We start from the raw sequence: 16,000 nt of genomic DNA on the forward strand, positions 1-16,000 counted from the left end.
CTATAGATAAAACCTCCACAAAGGTCAACTGAGGAAATCCAGAGCTAGAACTGATTCATATGGATTTCAGTGAGTCCCAGACAGCCATGTAGCAGCAATGTCAATTATTTACACACTGCAAGTTCTCTAAGAAATGTGCCTCAAGCAGCATCATCTATGCCCAGTGCATCCCCAGGACTTACACATATTAATAAGTGCTTCTAACCATGTGTTCTCTACTGTATGGTGATGTTTTGATACTATCCATATAGAACCTGGCCCACCCTACAGGCTTGCCTTCCCCAGAAGGAGCTCCGGTTCTGTTTTAGAAGATTCACATAAAGTCTTCTTATCAAATATTAAGATGAAGGGAGGTTGCACAATGCTACCTGTATGTTCAGAAATTGCTTCCTATTCCAAGCTATTTGGAGAAATCTCAGTCTCACCTGCTTAATAGTCAGTAAGTAGTACAGGTCTGAATCATCAGAAGTTTGGCAATGCTGAAACATTCCAAAATTCTTAACTGTCTCTAGAGGCAGATCATGCTACTGAATTATGACAAATTATCATGAGGAAAAATAAGTGTAGCCAGACATTTTAAAATGCCTCAACCACAACCTTTCCACAGAAAGACTAAACTACATATGGTTTATCATAGAACAATGGCCCCTCTAGCCCCTGAAATCCCCTAATTTCATTCATTCAGGGGGTAATAAGCAAAACCACTTAAATAGTACTTTACAACAGCACTCAGCTTTCCAATGAAATACTCAGCATCTTAAATATTATGTACACCTTTTTTTCTTGTAGTAAGCTAGACACTGGCTTCTGAGTTTGTTGGATGTGGAATGGGTAACACATTAAAACTTTTATATAAAATGTCTTTTGGAAGAATAATAGGTACCCAAGTTAAAAATAGGAGGGTCAGTTTGTTGCTTTGTGGTCTTTTCAAAGTTTAAATCAATCTTTGATTTAAATCCCTTCTACTGAACCTTAGTCACTACTCCTGAGTGGAGACAGGGAGAGGTGTCAGCCCCTCCTCCTCAGGCTTCTCAGCACCTGCTTTCTTTCTGCTGCAGCAAGGCTGGAAGAGATGGGTGTCAATGAGGACTTGGCCAAAACTGCCCTTAGAGATGATCCCACAATGTATTTACTGTCTTTTCCAGTAGGTAACATCTAAAAAGGAAAAACTGGAGTCCTCTTAGAGCTGGAAGCCATCTCTATATCTGAGCCTTGATCTGATGGTTACTGAAGCAGAGAGACTGGGCTGGAGAGGCACTTGAAGTGCTATGAGCATCAGGATTGTGGCGTTGAAATTCCTTCTGCAGTTTACTGATCTGGTTGCTTTTCATCCTGTTTCCAGATAGATTTCTCACTTTTTTTTAAAAAAAATGTTGTCTTTAGACTGGGTCCTGCCCTTGCGTCTACCACATGATTCCAGTTTTGTTGTTTGTTGTTATTTTGTTTTTGTTTTGCTTTGTTTTTCTGGATCTGCTGGCAACTTCTTCCATCTTTTCACAAGAAGCACACAGACACTGCAGATGTCTTGTGCAATCCAAAATAGCTCTGAAAATCCTTTTTGTAATGTTTACTGTCCATGAACCAAGAGCTGGAAGACTTGGCTCTGCATATACAGCAGTCCTCTGTTCTTCAGTGCATCTTTGGCTTGTGAACCAAAACATATTTCCTTCTGGGCAATAGCTTCCATGTGCAGCAGCATCCACACAGGGCAGGCTGCACAAAGATAATCCCTGCAAGCACTCACTGTGCACACAGTGAATCCAGTAAGTTTGCTGATTTTATATGCTGCCTAAGTTAAAAAAAATTCTAAAACCTACCCAAATGGTATAGCCTAGAGTGGTAATGAAACAAAAATGTTAAGGCAGATTAATAATCAAAAAATGTAAAATTGTATATACTTGTCAAAAGTTCTTAAAGTGGTAGTGTGGAGCTATTTTAATGGTTGTAGCAAAAGAGATAGAGTCAAACCACATGGAAAAAAATGAGATTGATGGGGAAATTGTTAACCTTAGATATATTTCATTGTTCTCATTCATTGTTTGCTCCTCATTATACAATTTAATTTAAGAGAACAAAAACAACCCCTCATGTTTATAACACTTTTATTATCTCCCTCCATGTTATAGTCAGAATGTCCTATGGTAGAGACCAATGGTTACTTTACCATGATATGGACCATGTGGAAAATAGAAACAATGAAGATGATTGAGGAACAAAGATATGAAAATGTTTTCATCAGCTCCTATTTAGACATCAAAAACAATCCATATCATGAGGTGTGGTGGTGCCTGTCTTTAATCCTAGCACTAGGGAGGTAGAGGCAGGAGGCAGTGTTTGTCACACACCCCAATTGTTAGTTTCTGCCATGCCGCAGCAGCTTGCATCTGCTGCTGCCACCACAGCAGTTACATCATCACTTGTCATCAGGTTCTTTCCACCCTCAGCTACATCACATATATGTGGTAATATTTTAATTGTGCTGAATTGTGATTTTATTTGTATGTTAATAAATAAAGTTTGCCTGAGGATCAGAGGTCAGCGAGCCATAAACAAGTCAGGTGGTGGTAGCACATGCCCTTAATCCAATCACATGGCAGGCAGAGTCTCTGTGTGGTCAAGGACACAGCCAAGCATGGCGACATGAGCCTTTAATCCCAGTACCAACTATAGAGACCTGGAGGTGTGTATAGACAGGCAATGAAGAGGAAGTCATGTGGCTGGACTTAGAGCCAGTGACAAGGCAGAACAGAAAGGAAATAAAAACACAAGTCAGACAGGAAGAATCTCTCTGGGGAAGTAATGGCAGTGAGGTGGTAAGATAAGGTAGTCATGGCTCTCCGATAGTTCTCTGATCTCTTTGACTATTACCTCTGTATTTGGCTCTGTGTTTCTTATTTAATAAGGTGGTGTAGAAATTCCTCTTATTGGCACCCAACATTAGGCAGGATTTTCCACCTAAAACCTGAGAAAAAAAGATTCTAAAATGGAGCTAAAAACAGCTTCCTAGTTGTCTCTCTCAAGTTAGCCTTTGGGCTTGAGTTACTCTATGGTGGGTTTGTGGCGTATGCACTGGACCTGTAGTGTGGTGGGAATGAGGAGTATCCAAGCAGCACAGAGCACTGTGACAACTTTAGCATTTACTAGTACAAAAAAAGGTACACATGGCTTCCAGACCCAGAGCTGGCAGTAAACATACCACTGCCATGTTGGGAAGCTGAGTTGGGCAGAGCCAGCAGCCAAGGTTTCTGCTTCAGTACTAGCCATTGCAGTTTAAAGCAATAGTTTCACAATAAGACGGATACAGATGGAACAAGACTATAAATGGTTTACAATGTGTGTAAAAATGTATGTAGGCTTGAAAGAGAGAAAGGAATATAGAGTTATATTAAAGAAATAGAAAGTTTTAAAAAATAAAGTCTTTTAAAAAATTAAAAGTAATACAAAAAAAATAAGCCATGTAAAGATGAATATCACACAGAGAATCTGGATTGTGTTGCCTTTGGGATTTTTAACTGCAGAAAGACATTTGATTGTAAAGAATGCTTAGTTAAACCAATATGTATATTTTAAAGGTATTTTGACTTCAAAATTTGGATCTAATGATATGTTGCTTTGGAAAGGAGGCTCTGCTTTTGTTTCTCCAGAAAGCACGGGGCTATGGATTTGTTCCAGATTAAGATACATCAAGTTTGACCAGCTAAGACCCCCTGAAAGGTCTCTGATGACACCATGGCCTAGATGATCCAACATCCAGAATGGTTTCAAGGCAACTGGTTCAGACATGCAGCCTCACAAACTATTCTAGTCAGGACTTGACCATAATTCTTAATTTTCTCAGGGTCCCCATAAGATTGCCAGCACTCTCATCCAGCAGGAAGTAGTATGAGAAGCTACACCCAAATTCCCACAATATTGTTTATAAATGTTTATTTTTATTTAAAGAGGGTTGATTATAAGTATAATCTTTTTTAAAAAGAATGAGGGATAGGATATAGATATGATAGGTTGAAAGAATGGATTTTTGAACCTACATCTATAGAGCAACAACTTGTTTGAAATGTTTTACATTGCTATGGATTTTAGTTTATTGATACAAATTTAAAGTTAATTTTGTTATGCTGTATGTATATTTCTACTCTTGTTTAAGATATTATGTTTGTGCAGCTCATTTGAAATTGTAACTTATAATTAAGAAATACAGATTAATAATTAATCTTCTATGATAATCAATCTTATAGTCTTGTTAAGTTTTCTAGGTATACATAGATATAATTCAGTTAGGTAGGTAATCTTCAAACACTTCAAAGACCTACAGAATATGGCATTTAAAATGTTTCAAAGAGTTAGACTTTCTGGATAATCAGACATGTCTGCTCCTGGCAGCACCAATTTACTTCAGAGAGAAAGATGGGTGTTGAAGATACTCCATATGGAGTTTATCTTCTTCTTGGAAAAAAATAGCCATTTGGGCAAGAAACTGTTTTTGCCTGGACTGCTTGACAAAATGTTGTATCGACTGGACATGCAAGACCCACAGGAAGGTAACCACTGAACTTTGCAAGGCAAGATGGTCCTTCAGGTTCCTGCTTCACAGAAGAAACTGCCAGATATTCTACAGGACACAGGGAAAAGTGATTGCTCTCAATCACTCAAGGCCTATATGCTGAAGATGGATGCCCCAACATTGCAGAGGAACTTTGGATGACTGTCCAGGCTGCCAGCTGTTGCTGTCATTCCAGATTTTTGGAAGTTGCTTACAATGCTATTCCTGTTTACTTAGGTAATATTGTGTCCTTCTAGATATTTATAATTTTCCTTCATTATGATAAAAGATAAATTAGATATGAAACTTTAGACTCACAAACATAGGATAGATAGAATATTTTCTTTAATTTTACAAAATACAAATAGACTAGATATTGTAATTGTAACTCTAGTTTGTTATATGTAATTTTACTATGTTAAAGATAAAACCTTCCTTTTTAATTAAACAGAAATAATGCTTTTGTACACTGGTTTAATAAAAATGCTGATTGGCCAGTAGCCAGGCAGGAAGTACAGGCAGGATAAACAGACAAGGAGAATTCTAGGAACAGGAAGGCAGAGTGAGCAGACACCAGTCTGCCATCCAGGTAGCAGCATGTAACAGCACAGAGGTAAAGCCACAGAACACATGGCAACATATAGATTAACAGAAATGGGCTGAGTTTAAATGTAAGAGCTAGTCAGTGGTAGGCCTGAGCTAATGGCTGAGTGGTTTTAATTACTATAAGCTTTTGAGTGATTATTTTATAAGTGGCTGTGGGGTCCGTGAGGCTGAGCAGGACCAGAGAAAACATTCGTTACAAAAATGACATCAAGGTGAGTAAAAGAGAGTGAGGAGTGTTAGAATGAGAGAAGCCCATGCACAAGCCAGAGTATAGAAGTCACACATCAGGACAGAAACCTAGCTTCCAACACTAACCTTTGCAGCCTTGGCACCGTCTCTGTCCCCCACCCTACATGGAAATGATGCCCATTTCTAAAGAGGAACACTTTAGCCAAATATTAGCTCTCACTGTGTGTTGGGGTTAGTTTGGCTGTTTGGTGCTCTGCTCATTTGTCTTTGGCATCAACATAGAATTCATCCACCTCTTGCTTCCTTCCTGTAGAATCAGAGTCCTAGTACAGAGCCTTAGAGCTTTTAAGACTTGAACTGAATCTGGGTGGTGTTTGCCCAAGTCTTTATTCCCAGGATAACAAGATTGCCCAAGAATGTCTCATTCCTTCCTTAAAATCCCTTTATTCATCAATATGAGCAATAAAATACTACCGAGAAGCTATGTTAGGGTGAATGTAGATGAGGAAAGATCACCTTCCTCAAGTAGAAGTGTTTGAAAGCACATTCAGGAAGAACCTGTAGGGCTGGATACAGTGTGGTAGTTTGGTTAATAGTAGAGTCGTGGAAGCCATGTGCTTAGCTTTAGAAAATCACCCCAGGAGTTTAGCAGAGAATGCAGCCATTAGAGTGCTGGCACAAGTCTGATGATCCATTGGCACAGGAAACTGAAATAGTGGACCCACCATGAAAAAAAGTCCTCAGACTGAGTGTGGTGCTCCCCATTCTGCACCAAAGACATCAAAACGTGAGTAGTTATAGGCATCTCTGAGTTACAGTGAGATTCTGCCTCTTAAGGGAAAAAGAAAGAATACTGGAAAAATATAGACAACAGCTATAGACATACCTCTGTTGGCAGAGTGACTGCTTAGCATGTAGAAAGTCCTGGGTTCAATGCCTACTGCTGTCCTCACCACCCAGGTAGTCCCATCTGTTATAGTAGCACTTGTGATGTAGAAGCATGGTGCTCTAAGCTCAAGGTGAACCTGCAAAGCCAGTGTGAGGACAGTTTGGAAGACATGAGACCCTGTCTTAACAAAGAAAACAGAAACATGCCCTATCTCCAAGCTTCATCTACCATTTTTTTCTAATGAAAAGTACTTACTATTCTCTGTATAACTCTTTCATCTTTTAAAGATGGAGGAGATGGTGAAGTAATCTGTCTAATCTCAGTATCTTGCTGAGCCTTCTCTCTAGCCCCACCAAATTCTTTCTCAGAAGAGCAAATTACCGCCAAGGATAATTTAGTGGCCCACACCTTTACTTTTAGAGGACTCAGAAGGCAAAGGCAGTTGGATCTCTATGGGTTACAGGAAAGCCAGGGCCACACAGTGAGACCTTGTCTCAAAAACAAAGAAACCCTGTCAACTCCCCATGTTGACAAATCCCCAGGCATTCTAAATAGACTAACAGGACCATGGGTGCCATTAGGCTTAGTGTTTCTTCTTTGTGGTGCTGAAGATGGAGCCCTGCTGAGCAAGTCTTGGGATTATCATAATCCACAAACCACAATAAGTAATTCCTAGAGATAAACATAAATCTGTTCAAAGTGGTGACCTATAAGAGAGGTAGGGAGGGGCTCTATTTTACTGCTTTAACAACAGTGGTGTGCAGGGAAACAGTTAAGAAACTTCACAGCACCACAGGAGCTACTGACTTCTGGAGCTATGAAGTTAGTAGGTCCTGTGCTCAAGACCCAACCCAGCACTCAGGAATTCAGAGCTGCCCTCAGATGCAAGGCAACTTCTGGGCCAGTCTGGGCTACATGAGACTCTGTATGAAAACAAAAAACAAAAAACACTGGAATGGGTTGGCTGACTCAGCCCATAAAGGCCCTTCTTTGCCTGGTAAGCCTGGTGATGGACTCAATCTGGGGAATGCACAGGAAGCTAGAAGGAAAAAAGAACTCCACAGAACTTCCTCTGATGCCACATGTGCCAAGGTGCCAGGAACAACTACCAATGAAGACAAAATGAAATAAAATAAAAATAGTTCCTCAGCTTTGATACTGCTGACCTCTGGGCTAGTCAGGTCCTATCTAGGGTTACTGTGTGCACCAAGGGCTCAACAAGCAGCTGTAGTTCCATCCACCAATGACAAAAATCCAAATAAAATGTTTGCATACATCCCTAACCAGTCATCATCACTGTTAGATGAGCACTCTGTTTAATCCAGGCAGGTCCTGGCCCCTGACTGGCCCAGCTTTAATCACAGCCCTCACTCAGTGACATGAGAAAATTCTAGCCAGACTCGTGTGCTGCTCTCATCCCCACCTGAAGAATTTTTTGTTGCCTTTTTTTCCTTTTGAGGTAGGGTCTCATGTAGCCCAGACTGGCTTCAATCTCCCCAGTGTGGCCAAGGATGACTTTGAACTCCTGATCTTCCTATCTCCAGCTCCTAAGTGCCCAGATGCCAGGCACCCAGTGGGCTCTAATTTCTACAGAGCCCCTAAACCAACAGAATGCAGTAGCCAATCCCCACCTGCTCCCTGGATCTGCAAGCAGTTCCTTGGACATATGGCTGTGCCCTCAGACAAACTGCCCCATGCTCCCATCATAAACACTTGAATCATATCCTTTCTGACAGAGACCCCTTGGTGGTCAGTTTTCACTGCCCACCTGACACAATCTAGGATCACCTGGGAAGTGAGGGGTTGTCTGGATCAGGCTGGACTGTGGGCATGTCTGTGAGAGGTTGTCTTGATTGCTCTGGGGGAGGCCTGGCAGCTCCTTCCCTGATGCCAGAATGCCAACCCCCAAGCCCCAGCCAGGCCCTGCTATTGGTCCTTGGCAATGCACTGGTCCTTCCTTCAGGTGGCTTCCCAGCAACCGGTACAGAAACCTATTATGGAACAGTCAGAGGTCAGGCCACTTGACCTTTGATGTACTTGCTTAGAGGTCAGAGAGAGATGCAGGAGTCTTGAAACTGTGTATACAGGACAAGCAGGATTTGTGTAACAGGGACAGTCATCAGACATGGGAAATTAATGGCACATCTGCTGGACTGCCTTCAACACCCAGCCATCTCGATGGGCCTGTGCTCCTGCGTGCTGTGGAGGTGCTGGCAACTAACTTCCTATGGCATTCTCAAGATGTGCTTGTTTTCTATACCTGTTGCTTTAGACTTAAGAGGACACCAAATTTGTACACTGGCGTAAGTCTTCAAAGCCTACAAACAGCAACAGTGGGTGCCAGGCTGCCAGTGACCCCAGGTAAAGCAAGAAGGAGCACGGTGGGGCGATGTTGTGGTCCATGCCCTTCTCATTCACCACTGGAGCAGGGGACCCTCCCTAGGAAATAAAGGGACAGCAGGGTAAAAGAAGAAACTAAAACTAAAACCTACTCCTTGCAGAAACCACCCAAGCAACCATAGAGCTCCCTGAGGTCTGGGAAAAGGTCTGTGCTTGCCGCAGACCACCCAGAGGGAGACCACCACTGCGGGAGAACCAGGGAGAAGGCTCGAGGAGAAGTCAGGAATCCACGAGGAAAATGACAGACAGACACACAATGTGTTGATGTGCTGCTGCAGATTTACTTCTGCAAAATCAGTGCTTATATTCTTTTACAATCAAGGAACTTGGCAGGGGGTTACATCAGACTGTTAACTTTTACAATTACTCAGAATCAGCAAAAAACAATAGCAAAATACATCAGTATCTATTTCTGTGTAGTGCAAGAGACAATAACAAAGTACATCAGTATCTATTTCTGTGTATCACTTCCGCAGCTTGGAGTTCATTGCGGTTGTTGCTTAAGGGCATGATCTCAGAATTTTGTGAAATCTGTCTCACGCCAAAGACCACATCTGTGGGAACCAGATTTTTACCAGCCAAGGTTTAACTCACCCTCTATATACTTTTTGTATAATTTTATTTATTTCTTCCTCACTCCTATATATCCACTTATCCTTCCAGTTGTCATATACACTTCTATACCAATACCTTAGGGCTGGCTTCATATTTTCTATGATCTGCTGTCTTTCTTCCTTACTATAAAGGCACCAAGGCTTTCTAGTCCTGGCTAGCCTTTCCATAAAAGACAAATCACTCCAAAGTTGTTTTTTTCCTTAATGATTCACCCATCTATTCCCAACCTCATCATAGCTTCCTGTATATGGGAGCGACTCTAGGTAATTTCCACTCTCAGGGGTCCACCTAGAGGCTGTCCACCAACACCCCCCGACACAGAAAAGACACACAGAGAAAAAGCATGATTAGTGCAAACAAGGACTGTTGCCCTGAGATCCTCAGGCTGCATGACGACCGTTGATTGCGGGGAAACTGCCTGAGGCCCCGCTCCAGGAAGCTTCCACCTCAGCCCTTCAGCTGCCGGACTCCAGCACAGCGGCATGCTTTGCTACAGCTACACAGGTGTCACAGCTGTGGGCGTAGCATGTGCTAGGACTAGAGTCATGCCACCATGTTGGATCACATTTTTCTTAAAAAAAAAAAAAAAGGAAAAAGATTTATTTTATGTGTACAAAGTATTGCCTGCATGTGGATGTTGGGAGCCAAAAAATGGATGACTGCGCTCTGACCTTTCTTGCTTAGATGATCTGACATAACTACACCCTTGACAACTGTTACTAAGTTACAAAAAACAATAACTCCCGGAAAAAACCACAAAATGTACCTTTAGATTAATATACTTTAGAATAACTTCCTTGAACATGTTCAGGTTGGTCGGTTGCACAAGCTTTGGACCAAGGAGACCTTGATGCAACTCAGACTGACTCTGTCCTTTTTACGCACTTGGTCTCCTTTCTCTCTCTTGCCCCCATTGGTCTTTCAGGAGGTGCCTCCTTGAGTCACACCTAAAAACCTGGCCTGCTGGACAGGTCATGTGGGTATACACACCATCACACTAACATTTGTTAGATCAGTGTTATATCAACTACAGAAGGCAAAAATAATTAAATATCAATTATAACAGAGCTAATGGGGGGCTGAAGAGATGGCTCAGTGGCTAAAAGCGCTGGCTGCTCTGCAGAAGACCCAGGTTCAGTTCCTGATGGCTCATAACTGCCTCTAACTCCAGTTCCAGGAGCATTGTTCTGGACTTCATAGGCACCGAGCATGCACATGGTGCACAGACACACATTAGGTAAAACACTTGGACACATTAAGTAAATAAAAATATGGGGCTAAGAGATCTATAATTCAGGGATTTCTGTCTCAGTGGCTTTGGTTATCACTTCTCTCTCCTGAAGACCTGCCTTCCTGACAACTTAGCCCTACTGGCTTCTATGATAACACCTAGCTCCATAGGGCATGAACTAGTAAACACAGTAGGCCAAGGTTCCCAAAGCAATCTGCACCTCACTATTACACCTTCAGCATGGTTACCCCTAAGTGTACAGAGTTTGAATGGTACAGGTCTGTGGGAGCCCGTTTTCAGGTTCCTTGTGGCTTTACCCAGCAGTTCCACATAGAGGATGATTAGGACCACCGACCTGAGTGCAGGTGTCTGAGATGGTCTGCACTTGGCTGTGCTGGGGGGGGGAGGTCTTTTGCTCCACCCCTTGGTGTCTCTATAAATACCCTGTGGCAGAGACATTCGGGGCTGAAAAAGGTTCCAGGACCTCTCGAGGCTATTCTTTATTTTCTATCTGTTTATCTCCGCAAGATTCTCTGCAATAAATCCTTCTATCTAATATTTCCTGCTGCCCACACTCAAAACTCTGGGGAACTGTGGGCTTTGTGGGTAAATGCCCCACAGAATGGTGCCATGAACAGGGACTAAAGAAAAAAGGGGACTAAAGAAAATAGTGTGTGGGGGGAACTAAAGACTAAAAAAAGGGGGGACTAAAGACAAATGAACAGGGACTAAAGAAAGTAATAGAGACCAAAGATAAAGGAAAATAATAGTTTTATTACAGAGTTTTTGGTGAAAGTGTGGGTCAGCCCTGCCAGTGGAAAGGCGTGCCAGTGTTATGGAAAATGTAAGGAACACATGTAAGGCCTAGGGTAAACAACCCTGGTCAGGAGTGATAAGCAATAGAATGATGTAAGGAAACCATGAATGGAGTAGTGATAAGCCATAAGCTATGTGTGGAAGTAGTAATTATGCACTGCTTGAAGTGTTTTTAGTATATGGGTATACCAAAAATTATTAAAACTGATAATTGTTCTAGATATAGCAGTAAGGCATTTCAACAATTTTATACCCAATGGGAAATCATACATAAAACAGGTATTCCTTATAACCCTCAGGGACAAGGTATTGTGGAAAGGACTCATAGCAATCTTAAAATACAACTTCAAAAAATAAAAATAAAAAAGAACTTTATCCTCAATCACCACATAATGTATTAAAACATGTTCTTTTTGTTCTGAACTTTTTGAATATGGATGTCCATGAGCAGTCTGCCACAGATAGATTTTGACATAGTGGCACCCAAGCCACTTCTGCTCAAGTGGAAAGATCCCTGCTCGGGATTATGGAAGGGTCCTGATCCTGTTTTAATATGGGGTCGAGGACATGTTTGTGTTTTTTCACAAGAGGAGAATGAAGCTCAGTGGTTACTGGAGCATCTGATAAGGAGCATGGAACTAAGGAAGTTCAGCTTCAATGACGTTCCTATAAAGGAACCAGAATGAAAGTGGCCCAATTAGTATTTCTGAGGTTTTATCACTGGTTAATGCAAACAGTGAGGAAATAGAGTTCGGAGCTGTGCTGCTTTTGGCTTTACTAGCTCCTTTAGAAAAATACTTTATATCACCTAATAGCTGTGCAGTATTTGGTGAAGAGCTTTATGGCAGCTAAATACGGTAATTTCACCCTCAACATTAAGTGTTTTTCGGTAGAGCAAACCGAGAGTACTACTGTAATAGAAACATTTGTCTGAATTGAAGCACTTAGGGGAGCTATTATGAATTTGGGTAAAGGGACAGCCTCTAGTTAAAAACTGTCTACCACTGACAGTGCATCTCTGCTGGTTCCGGAAAGACTGAGAGAACTCAGCAACTTTGGAGTGTGGCTTCATCCTGGAAAGGTTACAGTCCTCTAGCAACAAGTATCACAACTATGATGACAACATTCACTAAATCCCAGTGTTGTATAGCAAAGCTGACTATAAACTCTAAACTTTAGAAATGATGTATGTACTTCCTGTCTAGATAAGAGAATCTAATAGAGATAGTGATAATATTTAAAAGTAAGAAGTAGAAAAAGATGAAAATAAGTGATGTGAGTTTCTAGAAATTACTGTCTTGTTAGATCTCTATGTTAAGAAATCTTTAGGTGTTTGCTAAGTTAAATATATGCTAAAAATAGATCTATAGAGTTCCTTGAATATAAGCTTGCAAGAAATATCTAATGTAGTCTTAAGACATGTGGTAATAAGCTTGTAAGAAAAGATACTAGTTGTAAATGTAAGTTTAAATAAGAAATAAGATTAGTATATAAATAAGTAGATGTTAATATGTTATATATCAGTTTGTAAAAATGTGTAAATGTTGAGTGAGTTTATGCTTGAGCACATATTATATGTGAGTTTGTGAAAGTGTAAATATTGAGTGTGAATCTATGCTTAATGTATATGGTAAAAGAATCTGAGACACAGAAGATAGTGTCCTAGTAGACTGCAAAGTAGGCAGTCTGAATGGTTTCAAAAGCTTCAGAATGTGCTAAGAAGCTAAGAATGGTGGACACCAGAACCAGCACAAGGCATCCGCAGCTGGGATCCATGGAAAATTGACCCAACACAGAAAAACCTGAGCTAACAGCAAAAAATGGTGCAGTTTAAAATATTACTATAACTAAAAAGGTCTCTGACTTGAGAATAAAAGTTGCAGAGATGCTTGTTTGAACTAAAATTGTTAACTGCAAAAAGTTTTGGTTGTAAAATGTCTCTTCATATTTGGAAGTGAAAGCCTGATACCAGAATTTACTTTTTTGAAGTTTTTGAACTTAAAATGAGATAAAACTACAAAAAGATTTTGGTTATGGATTTCTTCAAATTTGGAAGGTTAGTACCAGAATTTATCATTTGAATTTTAGGACTTAATGAACTGAACAATAGATTTCATTGCAATGGGACAATTTTGAGTTTACTTATACTAATGACCTAGGAACTATTTTCTGGAATTGGGTTAAAAATGGAACTGTTGAAATGAAGAAATTTATTGTTTCTACCTTGACTCAAGATGCAGTTTTGTGTATGCATCTATGCTGGTGATTCATGTATTGTTCTGTGTTAAAAATGCAATTGTTTTGTGGAACTGTTTATGTAAAAATGGAATTATGTACAGAACATTTTGTGTTACAAATGGAACTGTTTAAATGGAAAAGTTTGGGTTTTCTAACTAGGCTTCAGATTTTGTTTAAAAAATTATAAAGAAAAGGGAGAGTTAATATTCCTTAGTCTACTTAATTTAAAAAATTGTTTGAGTGGATTAATGACATGTTTTGTTAGTAATAAATGCAAATGGAGTATACTAAGACTACTTTTAAAGTGTAAAGAGTTTTATTATGAAACTGCTTTTGGATGGATGTTTCGCTAAAAGTTTTCAAAGTGTTAATGGTTAGATTGAGAATACTGCATTTCAGTATGGGTTTGTAGGAACTGGAAGTTTGGGTTCCTCTAACAAGGTTTGAGATTTTGTTTAAAAAATTATAAAGAAAAGGAGGAGTTATGAGTGAGTTAAGGATGAATGTGTGTTTGCAGAAATGTTTAACCTATTGATATTAATACATGCTGGTTTTGTGGAGTTAAGGAAATGTTTAAGTTTGATGTGAATGCATCAAATTTTTTCCTATGTTCTGTTAGCAAGAAAATTCAAATGATTGAGTTAAAGTTGTAAGACGGAGAAAATTGTTAACTATATATAGCACCATATATGCTAATTCAAATGGTTCTGTTAAGAGTTTGCTTTGTGTTGTAAGATTGGGAGAATTGTGACTATGTAGAGCAATATTTATGTTAACCTGTTAATGGTAATGATGAAGCTAAGGTATTCTTTAAGTTTGTAGTTACCTTAAGAGTTTTTGATTTAGAAAGGGCTTGAGGCAGCTAAGACTGCTGTAGTCACCTTGGACCTAATTCAAAAGAGAAATGCCATTTTTATCATCCTCTACTCCAATACTGGGACGTGTAACAGCTATGGAGATTGTTGTAAGCCGTTAATAGTTATTTTTTATATATTAAGAAAGGGGGACCTGTGGGAGCCCGTTTTCAGGTTTCTCATGGCTTTACCCAGCATGTCTCCATAGAGGATGATTAGGGCCACGGGCCTGAGTGCAGGTGTCTGAGATGGTCTGCACTTGGCTGTGCTGGGGGAGGAGGTCTTTTGCTCCACCCCTTGGCATCTCTATAAATACCCTGGGGCAGAGACAGTGGGGCCCATTGGAAAAGGTTCCATGCCTTCTTGAGGCTATCCTTTATTTTCTATCTGTTTATCTCCACGATATTCTCTGCAATAAATCCTTCTATCTAATATTTCCTGCTGCTCACACTCAAGAAAACTCTGGGGAACTGTGGGGTTGGTGAGTAAATGCCCCACATTCTACCATAATTTTCTGGCTACAGAGCTTGTAAAAGCCCAGGTTGGTCGGTACCTGTCTGGGGACCCACAGGATTGCTTCCTCCACACTTGAACTCTCTGACTCATCTTTAGTCTAAGAAGTCAAATCCGCTCCCAGGACCTCTACATTTATAAAACAGTTACCTGGAAGATCCTCCTTCAGTATGCTGAGATCTGCCAAGGCCAAAGGCAGCTTCAACTGCCCCTCTCATGTCCCAGGCTTGAAAGGGCATGCTTTCCACCAGAAGCATGTGCCGTCTGCTGCAGGTTCCATGCTCTGTGCCTGCTCTTGAGCTTCCTCTCAACACTGCTTAGCTGGAGATCTTTCTTGCTATTAAAGATTCCTTACCCCACATCCAGCCCCAAGGAGGGACATCTCAATTCTGCCTTTCATCATGTGTGCCTAATCTACCTTGCTGTCCTAGATGAGAGATGACAGATCTGCTCCAACCTGACAATAAGTGATGCTGGGGTACAATGCTGAACCCAGAGACATCAGTGCGGACACCAGAGCCTGGCATAGAAGCCTGGCAGACTAAGACAATTAGCATACTTACCTCATGTCGCTGTTACTACATGTCTTGAGAAACATCTCTCTTTGGTAGAGGTTATCATGTCTCTAATACAGCACAAAGGGCTTGAATGTCCAAAACCATGAGCAGAAGCTGGAGAGATGGCTCATAGGTTAAGACCATTTGGTGCTCTCTCACATGGCACCTAACAACCATCTAGGACAGAGAAAATCCATTTCCCTCTTCTGGCCTCCACGGGAACTGCACGCATGTGGGACTAATGCTAGATCTAGTTCAACAGCCTTTCTAAAAAGCTGTTTCCCAAAGTGACATAAAGGGTCCTTTTCTCTGTTGTGTGGTTATCACTGTTGTTGCATTGCAAGAAAAACTGAGGCAGATAGCTCTGGGTTTCCTGATTTCTTTTATACTTCCCATAATGAATATTTTTATTGCTTGAGAGTCTATAGAGCAATAAAGTTGTGTTTCTCAATATTTTGGTATTTATGACAAATTCATGAAAGTGTGTCTATAGAGTACCTTATTTTTTATTAAGATTTTTTATTCATTTTACATACCAAAGAACCACCT

At 40.6% G+C, this 16,000-nt stretch overlaps 1 pseudogene; it reads right to left on the minus strand.

Annotated features, from left to right (window-relative positions):
- Positions 1-979: 979 nt before the first annotated feature.
- Positions 980-1,432, minus strand: LOC143269229 (SIN3-HDAC complex-associated factor pseudogene; annotated as a pseudogene).
- Positions 1,433-16,000: the final 14,568 nt, after the last annotated feature.

Source organism: Peromyscus maniculatus, chromosome 18, assembly GCF_049852395.1.
Source record: "Peromyscus maniculatus bairdii isolate BWxNUB_F1_BW_parent chromosome 18, HU_Pman_BW_mat_3.1, whole genome shotgun sequence".
Taxonomy (NCBI): domain Eukaryota; kingdom Metazoa; phylum Chordata; class Mammalia; order Rodentia; family Cricetidae; genus Peromyscus; species Peromyscus maniculatus.